General features: G+C 40.5%; 1 pseudogene; it reads left to right on the top strand.

Annotated features, from left to right (window-relative positions):
• Positions 1–10,919: 10,919 nt before the first annotated feature.
• Positions 10,920–11,052, top strand: LOC122230885 (annotated as a pseudogene).
• Positions 11,053–11,401: the final 349 nt, after the last annotated feature.

Below are 11,401 nucleotides of genomic sequence, written 5' to 3'. Positions count from 1 at the left end.
TCTAGAGGACAATAAAAATTTTACTCAAATATAGATACACAATAGGTAGACATATAGATTATAGACGGATGATAGATGAGAGAGAGAGAGAGAGAGAGATGTGGAACTTGAGACACTTAATAGAAGACCATGGGGGAAGGGAAGGGGAAAAATAGTTACAAACAGAGAGGGAAGGAAGCAAACCATAAGAGACTCTTAAATACAGAGAACAAACTGAGGATTGACGTAGAGGTGGGGGAGAGGGAAAATGGGTGATGGGCATTGAGGAGGGCACTTGTTGGGAGCACTGGGTGTTGTATTTAAGTGATAAATCACAGGAATCTATCCCCAAGACCAAGAGCACACTGTATACACTGTATGTTAGTCAACTTGAAAATAAATTATATTAAAAAAATAATAAGAAATGAAAAAAACATTTAAAAACTGGTGTTTTATTTTTCTGTTCAGTTTCGTTCAACAATCATTTTATTCAGAGTATGATATAGAGGCGCCTGGGTGGCTCAGTCAGTTAAGCGTCCGACTTCGGCTCAGGTCACGATCTCGCGGTATGTGAGTTCGAGCCCCGCGTCGGGCTCTGTGGTGACTGCTCAGAGCCTGGAGCCTGTTTCGGATTCTGTGTCTCCCTCTCTCTCTGACCCTCCCCCGTTCGTGCTCTGTCTCTCTCTGTCTCAAAAATAAATAAACGTTAAAGAAAAAATTAAAAAAAAAAAAGAGTATGATATATGTCTAGGTTTGTGTTATTCTCTCAGGAGTATAGAATAAGAAGGTAGCAAATTCTTACCTCTGTTCATATTTGAGTTAGTAGAAATGCAGCATTTGAGTATTGAATCAATAATGTTGCAGCAAAAACAGATTTACATCTAAAATAAGAAGATATATAAGAAAACGTATGAAGACAAGTAGATGTGAAAGCAAAAGCTAAGAAGGCTATTTCCCAATGCTCAGCTCAAACGTATGTGTCCTGGATAGTCATTAGGATGGAAAGGATACTATTTGTTACAGCCATCCAAGTCCGTTTCATCACAGAGTTGGATTTACCTGAACCTCAAGGAGTGGTCAGCTTAGAAAAAGCAAAATGCAGACCATCAGGACAACAAACAGAAAACCTCAAGAGAAGCTAGAGATGAGAAAAACGTATTGTATATTGGGGTGAGAGTAAGAAACAGACTCCTGTGTAAGAGGAAGAAAAGCTTTCAAAAGTAACAGGAGGTGAAGTAAGGTTATACTACTGTGAAAGAGAACATGTGCAGTGAATAGGATTTGAACTTGATTTGAAGGGCAATGAGAATCCTTATGAGGTGTAGAAGAAAGGTATATCTATTTCCCCATTCCACAATAAGTTTGATCAAATATGGAGCAAACACAATTTACATTGGATAGTATGTTGAAACATTACTTACCATTTGTTGTATTCATTCATTGTATAATCATAAATATAAAGGGGATCTTTGCACTTCCACTAGATTTCTCTAGACCAGGTGACTGTCTATGGGCAGTTGGGACAGTAGCTGGCATTGGCTCACCTGTACTTCTGTCTCACTGAAATAACTGTCCAAAAACCTATCCTAAAGATTTGCCTACTTTTCTGGGATACTCCTATCTATCTGAAATCGGTACAGATTATTTACTTGTGTGAATTTAATTCTAAAAATATATGTCAACAGACTTTTAATAATAAAAATTCTGTTACCATTTTATTAAAGTCTATGGTAACATGTGTTGGATAAATTAGTTTAGAATCATAAAGATTAATTTTTCTAACTTAATAATCTCCCCAGTACTACAGATATCGATGAATGACTTATAATGCAAGGAAATTTTTCTTGACCCTTCATGTATTATCATCTCTAAAGTTAACACACTCTAATTAGAACCCAACCTTCCTTGTTATTGTGTTAACTGAAGATCAATTTGCTAAGCACTAAATAACACAAGAGCAAGACAAGGATAATACAGATCATCTCTGCCTTCTAATCACCGCACTGGGCTGATGTCTCAGCGGTTGTCAGGACTTGTGCATTTAAAGTCAAGGTTAAGGCAATAGCCTTCTTTAATGCAGCTGGAGAACTGCCAGCAGAAGAGACATAATGATGAGCATCTTATGCTACCACAGGCAGTAGCTTCTTAAGAAGTGGTTCAGTCTCTGTAGCTTGCTTTTGAATTTTTTTCTCCAGGAGATATTTCTGAACAGCCGGTACTGGGACTCCCAAGTTTCTGCCTTTCTGTTAAGTGTCATGAAAAAAACATTTTTTTCCTAAGCCGATTTAGAAAAGAAAAAAAAAAGCTATACGTATCTTTACTCTAGAAGCCAATGTATCTTTTCTTTGAAAAATTGTAACAATACAAAATTGCCATAGCATTCCCAAATGCAGAAGTTATGACAGGAAAGTAAAAGTCCCAATAAAGTATCCAAGTGAATGCCACAGTCCGACCTTATTTCCTTTCAGGAAAACAAAATCTCAAGAGTGTATATTTTCATTTGTGCATTGATTTTGCTACTATTTCAAACTAAAAGGCGAAGGAGTTTTATCTTGGTGGATATATCCACCAATATTGTTAAATCATTAAGTCAGGTGTATTATCACCTTATTTTTACTATATATGAGAAAAATTTAGCCTCTATTTGAAATTCTGTGTGTTACCAACGCACCCCTTTTCTGTAAATGAGAAACTGAAGCACAAAGCATTTGTTCAATGTTATTGAACATTAAATAGACTTAATAAAAACAATTTATTTCAAAAGTAATTCTTGCCTGGGCTTATGTGGTCCATCAGATCTGCCTACTACTTAATTTTCTTATGAAACATTCATGACCTTTCAGTGTGCTATTTGCTAAAATTATTTTAGTTTAACTCCCCCAATATTGATAGAGTTGTATTTCCCAAAGGTAGTTTATCGGGATTTTCTTTTTTTGAGAGGTAATTCATGCGAATAGAGTTAAAGAGAAAAAAAAAAAATCAGGGTTTAAGTGAAAGTTGATAAGTTAATATTATTAAATCACCATTAAGAGTGGTAAAGGGGCACCCGGGTGGCTCAGTTGGTTGATCATCCACCTTCGGCTCAGGTCATGATCTCCAGGTTCATGAGTTCAAGCCCCACAAGGGCTCATTGTTGTCAGTGTGGAGTCTGCTTTGGATCCTCTGTCTCCTGTCTCTCTGACCCTCCCCTGCATGTGCTCTGTCTCAAAAATAAATGAAACATTTAGAAAAAGTGGTAAGAACCCAAAGTTTTAAAATATTATGGTATCATAGGTGAGGAGCCTACAGAGATTTCTTAGTACTTAATCAAAAGCATTAACATTTGAAGTTAAAAGTGTGAGTGGGTGGATGTATTAATTTGGTGGGAATCCTTTTACTGTGTGTGTGTGAGTGTGTGCATTTTTATATACACATATGTGTATTTATATATCTACATATATAATTATCATGTTGCACACTTTATAATGCAATTTTATGTGTTAACAATACTTCAATAAAGCTAGGGAAAACTTTCAAGTTCTTCAGGTCAGTTACTGTATTTTTCAACTCAAATTTGATGGTTTATATTTGCTTTGTTGAACTTCTTGTTTGGTCCATGAATTATTTTCCTAATTTTGCTTAGTTGACTATCTGTGTGTTCTTGAAGTTCACTAAACGTCTTTAAAAGGATTATTATTGGGGTTCCTTAACTCAGCCGGTTAAGCGTCCGACTTCGGCTCAGGTCGTGATCTCATGGTTCGTAAGTTTGAACCCCGCCGTAGGGCTCTGTGCTGACGGCTCAGAGCCCGGAGCCTGCTTCAGATTCTGTGTCTCCCTCTCTCTCTGCCCCTCTCCCACTCATGCTCTGTCTCTCTCTCGCTCGCTCGCTCTCTCTCTTTCTCAAAATTAAATAAACATTTTTAAAAATTTAAAGAATTATTATTAATTATTTATCTGACAGTTGATAGAGCTGCATTTCTTTTGGATCAGTTATTAGAGCTTTATGAGTTTCCTTTGGTGGTGTTATTCTACCTGTTGTTGTTGTTGTTATTGTTGTTGTTGTTTTGTGATCCTTGACTCGTTACATGGGTTTGGGTAATTGGGTTCCATTTCCGGACTTTAAAGATTTGCTTTGGCAGAGATGAATCGCCAGGGCAGCTTGGTTTGGGTTTCTAGTTATGTCTGCTAGTGATTCATTTGGGCAGGTACGCCTCACCATTATGGTCCATTTTGGGGTGAGACAACTGTTTGAACTGTGAGGTCAGGGATGGGCGAGTTGCACACTGGCTGAGAACAGTTGGCCAGGACTGCTGGTTGCATTCCCTCCCCAAGTAAGGCTGGGCTCCCTGGTGGCCCATATTCTCTGGTCAGGCTTACTTGATAGTTACAAATGGGTATTGAATCTGGTAGCATGTGAGGCTATGAATTAGCTTTCCTGCCCTGACAAGGCAGCGGGATGGGATCCAGGGTCGGTATGACTCATTGTTAGGAAACCCAAACCAGGCAAGAGTGCGCACTGAATTCGCACCTCTGGAGATGGCGAAAGCCATGGCGGTGCTCTCAGTTCAAGTGCCACTCTGAGCAGGGCTGTTGGATGGGCAATGCAGCTTCCTATGTGTTCTGGTTATGTTCCAGAACGCAGAACATGTGTTCTGTGGTTGGGCACAGAATGCTGTGGGCATTCTGGTTGGGCAGAACCAACCTGCAGCCTGGTTGGGCAGCCCGAATGCTGAATTCAGCCATGAGTGTGTCTACAGATTAGTATTTCTGGCCAGGGGTAGCAGGGGAAGAAGCTATAAAGCCAGTAAAAGCTCTTTGTTGTCTTAACCCAAGATAACTCACTCCCCCAAGTGTCCTGGCTGAACGGGGCCACTGGCTTTGCTCTCGCAGACTGTCAATTCTGCCTGCCATGTCTCAGCTCAAGTGTTACTGGCTTATGCAGCTTCTAAATGTTCTTGCCAGCGCTTTTGGTCCGATGGGGCCAGGAGATCTCCACAGCAAGTGAAGCTATTATCTCAGTTCTTTTGCCTGGATGGGATGGGAAATGGCCACGGGGCCAGGAGTTACCCTCAGTGTCAGCTGTAAATTAATCCCTCTTCCTGGGCTTAGCAAGGGACCCCTCCATACCCAGTGCTGGCTTTGCTCTGTGCACAGTCAGCTCTGCCTGGTCTCCTCTCGGCTCCAGCATTGTCAGTTAGATGTCGTCTTCCAGGCTTTATCATCAGCTCCTCTGGTCTGGGAGTCCCAGGGGGTGGAGCTGTGTTTCAGCTCACTTGCCTTGGAGGGATGGAGAGAGGCCATTCCAGACACCTCCTAATTTTGTTTTATGTTTTGTTTTGCTTTTGTTTTGTTTTCTTTTCCTTAAGCAGCTTTCTTCTCAGGATTGGCTTGGAACTACCCTCAGACTTCAATGTAGATTAATCCCCTCTACCTCTTCTTGTCTGGTGCTGGCTTCCCTTGAGGCACTCAGGTTTTCCCACCTGTCTCTTAGCTCGAGTATTGCTGAACTGCACAGCTTCCAGTGTTCTTACCAGCCTTCCTGGACAAGTGGAGGCAGAAGACACGCTCCCTGTGTGGGCAAGACCGGAATAAGGTCTCCCACAAAGTGGCCCACAAGGCTGAGGGAGCTGGTTGTCCCCTATGGGCTCTCTTTTTTCACGGGAGGAACCAGGGGTTCAGGGGAGACCTCTCTGCATGGTGCCTCACTGTCCTGGGGGAAGAGTAATGCCATCAGTGTTTAGCTGCCTCATTTACCCTTCTAATAAGTCTATCTTGGCCTCTTTGGTACGGAGGGTGCCCACATTCTAAGATTCTCTCAGCGGTGTCCTGTTCATGAGTAGTGGTTAATCATCCTTTTTGTGTGGGGAACCAAAGTCAGGAACAGCCTATGTCACCAAGATGGTATCATATCTCTCTATGTCAGTCTATCTCCTTACCTTTTTTAATTTTTCTATTAGCTCATATCCCCCACTGACATATTATGAATGTGCATCCTAACTTGTTTGGCTGTCTTTCCCTTCCCACCATCCATAGTGGGATCTGAAACTCCTAACACCAGAAAGCTCATTTTGTTCACTGCAGTGTCTCCAAAACCCCAAATGGAGCATGGCACACAGTAGGAGCTCACTAAATGTTTGTTGCATAAGTGAATGTTTCCTCATGGATGAATGAGGAATGAATCATTCCTCATTGGAATGAATGAATGGATCAATGGATTCACTGGATGAATCAATGAATTATTCTCATATCATCATTTGCGTAATCATCCCTCCATTACTAAAAACTGCGTTTCCAAACTCGTTGCAGAAAAGGATGAGTCCAGCTCTGCTTTTGTTGTCCTCCCATTAGATGGAAACATTAAAGAACAGAGAATTGAAGTGACTCAGGACACTGACACAGCCGATTGTTAGTGGAGAGCATAACGAAACTAAATTCTGCAGCATTGAATTCTAGGCAGATTACCTAAGAGTTTGGCAGCTCGCATCTTGCCATTAACACATTAGGTGGATCCAGTTCAGGACATAATCTGCTTGTGGCAGCTCAAGTCTGTGCTTTCTGAAGGCATACAACTCTTTTACCCTCTCTTCTACACTTTTCTTGCGTGCAACGCATAGCCTTATTGTCGCTTTACAACCTGGGTCATTTAACACATCTTGCAAGGAATTTAACACAGAAGACATGAGGGAATGGGATTTTTTTTTAATTTATTTTCATCCTGGCTTGATTCAGAATGAAACAGAGGATGCACACTATCCTAAATGGACACCAGATTTTTGCAACATGAGCTGAGCTAATACAGGCTATATAAAATGGAGGAATTGAAAGGCTGGCCATGGCAAACTAATTTTAGGACACATCTTTTGAAGCTATTAGGTTCATTCTTCACTTGTGCTACAGATCAACAAGGTCTGTAATTGCTAAAAGGTCTCTCCATGGGTACTTTATTCCCCAGTGGAAAAAAGACAATGGGTTGTGTGCAATAGCATTTACAAGCCAGTTGTGAAAGTCATGGTTGTGGGATCAGATGAATGGAGTGGGTGGGCAAAGACAACATGCCTTCAATTAGGACTCCGAAAAGAGTGATTTCTCTCCAAGCTCCCTTTGTTTAGGAAGGATTGCAAAGCTGTGCTCCTACTTAATTATTGTTGTAGACTTTTCCTCCGCTTCCAGAGTTGGCACAGCCTCTGATGGTTTCCAGCATGATCTGCCAAGGCTGCTTCGATTCCTTTTATCGAGTGTTGGCTGACTGCAAACTCTCTTGGCAATAGCCAAGTGCACACATATGCCCGGCCACAGTGGTGCCAAGGTCCCTCCCGAACGCCTACCCCTCGGTGTCTTTGCCTTGTTATAGTGTGTGCAACTGAGTTGTAAGGCACAGTTCCAAAAACTGCAAGTTTCAATCCACAAAGCTGATTCATTTCATTGGATGATGAGTATGCTTTCCTTAACTTTTTGGTGCTGGTGGTCCATTGAAGTATTATATCTACTGCTGTGTTCTTCCTATATTTTTTTAAGTTTGTTTGTTTTATATATTAATTAATTTATTTATTTATTATTTAGAGCATGAATGCGGGAGGGAGAGAGAGACAAGGAGAGAGAGAGAATCCCAAGCAGGTTCCGTGCTGTCAGCGCAGAGCGTGAATTCACAGGGCTCGAACTCACAAAGCATGAAATCATGAGCCAAAACCAGGAGTCAGATGAGTAACCAACTGAGCCACCTAGCTGCCCTAGCTTCTGTGTTCGTCATCTATAGATATGTATTTTGAAGTTCCCAGGGCTGTCCCCAAAATTTCGAGATCAACCAGACCAATAATCCAAAATTTTACAAGTAGATGACTTTGAGAGGCAAAGTCTAATTCTATCTACTAGACTTCATGCATGACTCCACAGATATTTTTATCTTATGCTTGACTTCTGATAATACCTCACTTCGAGGAGAAGTGGTTTAATGTGATTCTAATTTCCATCATACCTTCAAGGGCTCTGCTTTTGGCAGAATTGTAAGTCTTCGTCTTCATCATCGACTTCACGTGTGGCCTTTGTTTAAGTCCCTCATCCTACTGTAAGATTTCTGCAAAAATCAATCCCTCTTTTGAAGAACATTCTCTCCTACTGTGTTTGCTTCTTTACCATAGACTAATTTTGGTGTTGTTTAACAAGGACATTATGTTCTTTTTTAAATTTTTTAAGGTTTATTTATTTTTGAGAGAGAGAGAGAGAGAGAGAGAGAGAGAGAGAGACAAAGCCTGAATGGGGGAGGGGCAGAGAGAGAAGGAGACACAGAATCCAATGCAGGTTCCAGATTCTGAGCTCTCAGCACAGAGTCCGAACCGTGAGATCATGACCTAAGCTAAAGCCGGATGCTTAGGAAGTCGGACGCTTACCTGACTGAGTCACCCAGGCACCCCCAGACATTATGTTTTCTTGATCAGATTTCTGGACCATATGGACTGTGTATTTTAGAACTTTTCCTTATCATACATTATAAATAAAATAAAATAAAATGGTGTGTTAAAACCAAACTTTGTTTAAATAATACTAAATGCAGAATCTTATTCAAACATCATAATTCATTTAGCAGCAAAAAAATTCAGTAACTTATAGCATTTTGTTTCTGAGTTGAAACTAAGTGCAAAAATATGTACCAAAATATAAACCAAAAATAAAATATTTAATAAATCTATTCACTTTGAAAGAATGTTTTATTCTCTCCCCCCTCTGTTTCTCTTGCACTCTCAGTTTATCTTTGATATGTATATTACAATTTCTTTTTTTAAGTTAATTTATTTATTTTGAGGAAGAGGGACGACCTGGGTGTGCCTGCAAGTAGGGGAGGGGCAGAGACAGAGGGAGAGAGAGAATCCCAAGCAGGCTCCATGCTGGCAGTGTAGAACCCATTGTGTGGCTCAGTCTCATGAATGACTGCAAGATCATGACTTGAACCAAAATCCAGAGTCTGACACAACTGACTGAGTACCCAGGCACCACACGATTTCCCAAGTCTTGAAAAACCTTGTAAATTAAATGATGCTAAAAAAGAAGGTACTTGGGGCGCCTGGGTGGCGCAGTCGGTTAAGCGTCTGACTTCAGCCAGGTCACGATCTCGCGGTCCGTGAGTTCGAGCCCCGCGTCGGGCTCTGGGCTGATGGCTCGGAGCCTGGAGCCTGTTTCCGATTCTGTGTCTCCCTCTCTCTCTGCCCCTCCCCCGTTCATGCTCTGTCTCTCTCTGTCCCAAAAATAAAAAAAAAAAAAAATAATAAAATAAAATAAAATAAAATAAAATAAAATAAAATAAAAAAAACGTTGAAAAAAAAAGAAAAAAAAAAAAGAAGGTACTTAAGGATGTGGCAGGTAATTTTATGTGTCAGTTTGACTGGGCTAAAGGATACCTGCCAGAACATTATTCCTGGGTGTGTCTGTAAGGGTGTTTCTTGAAAAAAGTAGCATTTGAATTGCTAAACTAAGTACAAAAATGCCCTCCCCAATGTGGGCAGGCATTATCTAACCCACTGAAGGCTCGAATGGAACAAAAACGTAGAGAAGAAACAAATGGGCTGGGACACTTATCTTCTCCTGTCCCCAGACATTGGTGTTCCTGGTTCTTGAGGCTTCAGATCCAGACTGGGATTTACGTACTGTCTCCTCTGGTTCTCAGGCCTTCAGATTTGGACTGGAACTACACCTGGACCTACAACAGTTATCCCAGTTTACAGAAAGCAAATCAGGAGCCTTCTCAGCCTCGAATCATGTGAGCCAATTCCTATAATATCTATCAAAAAAAATTGTCTATCTGTCTACCTGTCCTATTGGTTCTGTTTCTCTGGAGAACTCTAACACAGGGATAATGGAGGAAAAGTGTCACTTGAAATACCAATAGATGGGTTTTAGTACTTAAAATAAAGCAATAATAATATTTGCACCTAGAACAAAGTGCCTGATAAATATCAATTGAATAATAAAAGAATGAATGAATTTGATTTAAAGTATAAGCATATAAGATTATATTTAAAATGCACTCAAGATTTTTATTAGTCAGGTATAGCAGGACATGCAGATACAGAAATGACTGTCATGAATTTATAATGTCACATTATATGTCATTAACAATATATTAACAATATATGTCACATTAAATGTCACTGACATTTATAGTCACGTATAGGAGGCATACCACACCATGCAGGGCCACAGGAGGAAGCACCAGGGTCAGTAAGGAGAAAGAAGAGACAAGCAGAAAATGTGGGTAAGAGCCTTTGGCATGGTTTCTGAATTAAGGAAAGACAGGTAGGTTAAATAGGTTTTAATTAGCTAGTTTGATATTTTCTATGGGCACTGGGTTGTAGCAGCTCACCTGAGTTGCATGGTACCTGGTCTTGGCAAGGTTAGGACAGGGAACCACGGACCTGGACCTGGACTGTAGGATCCTGATGAGGGCTGGAGGGGAGGGCTTTGATTGGTTAGTTTGCATTTGAATGGCAACCTCCCTGCTGAATTGATTTCTATCGCTAGGGAGCTAGGGATTAGCTAACACTGGGAGGAGCAAATCCCTGCCAGTGTCAGTAAGGCATCATTCCCATACGATTCCCTGGTGGATTCTCTATCAAGATTCATTCACTATCTACCAATTAAATCTGACAAGATTTCGCCCAATAAGAGCAGACGTCACAATAATATTGCAAATAAGATACGGCACCGTTTCTACATTCATACAATGGGTAGCTAATTAACACCAGTTAAATAGGATTGAACATTTTGATGTGTAATATTTTAATTGGTACTTATAACAAAATACTTATTTATATTTAAAGTAAGTGTTGATCTCCAGACTTGAATGTGTCAATTAATGCTGTATTCCTTCATTTCCCTTTTAGTTTTAGCAAAAGCTTATGTGTGTGTGTGTGTGTGTGTGTGTGTGTGTGTGTGAAAAAAGTAAAGTGAAAGTACTAATGAAAATAGTACAGATCCTTTTGTGGTTCATAAGCATGATGATTTGGGTGTTCACGCCATTGTGTGACATGTGCCTCCCTTAAACCTAGTTACGTGACCTCAGGACATTACCTTGTTATGTGACCTCAGGACATTACCTGTCTGACGTGGAAAAAAAAAAAAGTACAAACTGGTGAACAAGAAATACTATTAAGTAAATTCTGGCTTCCATGCTACAATGTGATAAAATATAATCATCAAAAATTTGAAAAACTAGAACTAATTCTGAAGATGTCTGCTGTAGGACGTGGAGACACAGCAGTGTCAGGAAGGCTTGCGGAAACTTTTGTCATACTCTCCTTGCCCTTATCTGTCTCTAGGACGCCAGGAAACCTCATCTCTTCTGCTCTGTTGTCTCAGCTTATATTTAAAAAGATTATGATTCCCTGTGGCCTGAAAAAGATAAAACGTTCTTTACATTTGTACTAAGAGGTACTTTCCCTATGCACTTCCCCAC

The sequence above is a fragment of the Panthera tigris genome, chromosome C2 (genome assembly GCF_018350195.1).
Source record: "Panthera tigris isolate Pti1 chromosome C2, P.tigris_Pti1_mat1.1, whole genome shotgun sequence".
NCBI lineage: Eukaryota > Metazoa > Chordata > Mammalia > Carnivora > Felidae > Panthera > Panthera tigris.
The sequence above is the reverse complement of the archived record's forward strand: the minus strand, read 5'-3'. Positions and strand labels throughout refer to the sequence as shown.